Source organism: Hibiscus syriacus, unplaced genomic scaffold (assembly GCF_006381635.1).
Source record: "Hibiscus syriacus cultivar Baekdansim isolate YM2019G1 unplaced genomic scaffold, ASM638163v2 tig00117048_pilon, whole genome shotgun sequence".
Classification (NCBI taxonomy): Eukaryota; Viridiplantae; Streptophyta; class Magnoliopsida; order Malvales; family Malvaceae; genus Hibiscus; species Hibiscus syriacus.
The window spans coordinates 14,347,144-14,349,139 of NW_024063538.1; the positions used below are offsets into that span (position 1 = coordinate 14,347,144).

The following is a 1,996-nucleotide window of genomic DNA, read 5'->3' on the forward strand; positions in this document are numbered from 1 at the left end:
TAATGGGGTAAGGGGGAGGTAAGATCTCCGAATTATGAAATGCCCCACCGTTAATCCATTAACGGGACTATGATATGATATCTCCTTACCATGATAGTGATGACTTGGACGGTTTCAATAAAGTCATTTAATCCAAATAAAGTCCTTGTTGGTATTCTAACAATACTTTATTTTATATAAAATTCCAATTTACAACCCTAACCCTAAATCACAAAATCATTTGTTTCATTCCCCAGCTGATAGTGTTCAGTACTCCAGGAACCTAAAAAATTCAAGCAACCCAACTTTAAAAACCTGGAAATGAATAATTTTTGTGTTGGCAATTCTGGTAATCCGAGATTCGGTTAACTTACGTTTTTTTCTCTTGTTATGGAACCTGCTGAAGAACTCCCTCTCGATGATTCCATGAGGAAATTGATACTTCAGACGGATTGAACGTTGGCTCCGTTAGTGGAATGAGGCTGTATGTGGCCGTTACTCACTCGACCTTCCTGCCAGACCTGTGTTCTGGATAGCAAGTTTTGGGAGATTCTCAAAACGGAAAATATTACCATTTCGTTATTCTCAAACGTGGCTGAAAGACTTGGAACCGGGAAGCTTAAATCCGTCTGTTGCAGGGAAGGGCCCAAGCTATCAATCGAGGTTGTGAATGCCTGAGCCACGCCACTGGAGTTGACAAAGGCAACAAAAGCCTGGGTACCCACCCTTCTTGGTCTACTGGGATCGACGCCCCACGCCGACCACTGTGATGAGGTGGTGTCGGAAAGCGATCTCTGCTGTCCCAGCCGATTCATTATACGTCCAATGGAGATAACTGTTCAAAACTGGAAGATCGGTGCGGTTGGCATATTGCCTGTTATTTGGGAAAGACAGGTTTAGGCATAAGACAAGGAAGCCAAGAAAGAAATCACCGAACATGAAAACAGGACAAAGTTCCAGGCTTTGATATCCTTGTTATAGAAACTGAATTACTTTGCCCACCTTGGAGACAAAAGCAAGTTCCCAGAATTAAGGAATAATTAAATGAGTTTTTGGGAATAATAGAAGTCATTTACGGAATAAGAAGAGTCATTAAAATTACTTGATTTAGGAAATAAAAATAGTCATTTAATAAAACTACTTCGTTTAGGAAATAAAAATAATCATTTAATAAAACTACATCGTTTAATGAAACCGTCTAAGTCATTACTGTCGCGGCAAGGAGATACCATGTCATTGTCTCGTTAATGAATTGACGGCGAGATGGTATAATTGTCATTACCGTTGCGGCAAGGAGATGCCATGTCATTGTCTCGTTAATGGATTGACGGCGAGATGATATAATTGCAATTAAATATAAACGTCAATGTTAAAATTAGTAAAATTCAGTGACATAAATGAGCTTGAGCTTCAAGGTGAGTAGTATTTAAAATAGTTTACCCTAATTAAAAATATATATCTTGTAGATGTTGCTTGTCAAATTTAAAATCTTAAGTGAAAACAATACTATCTTTAACTATTGAGATTATTCAGTGATTTCCATTAGCAATTAAATTTACAATAACTTTTGAAGTCACGATGAAATATTGTAACAACATTAGAAGTTTTTACGTAAAATTAAAATATTCACAAATACTTTTAAATCTTGTTAATAAATTTAAGTTTTAGGATATTAATCTCACAACAAATTTTTTTATTATTTGAGATAATTACGAGATAATATCTGTTTAGGAATTTTCTTAACTAGTGATAACATACACACATTCTATAGACGCATCTACTCGAGTTCAAGACCTAGGAGAGTAACACCCTCTTTAACTACTGAGACTACTTAATGAGTTTCATTTTCATTATAAATTTTAAATTATATGTAACAAGAAACAAATTAAAGTTAAAATATGGTAATATTAACAACAAATTTAAAATAACGTTGCAGTATTAAAATATGAGTAAAATATAAGGTGTTGCTTTGTTGAGTTATTTGATTATTAAAAGTTATAAAGTGGTCCCCCAATTA

At 34.8% G+C, this 1,996-nt stretch overlaps 1 pseudogene; it reads right to left on the bottom strand.

Annotated features, from left to right (window-relative positions):
• Nucleotides 1-208: 208 nt before the first annotated feature.
• On the bottom strand, nt 209-1,288 carry LOC120197640 (annotated as a pseudogene).
• Between the last annotated feature and the right edge of the window lie 708 nt (nt 1,289-1,996).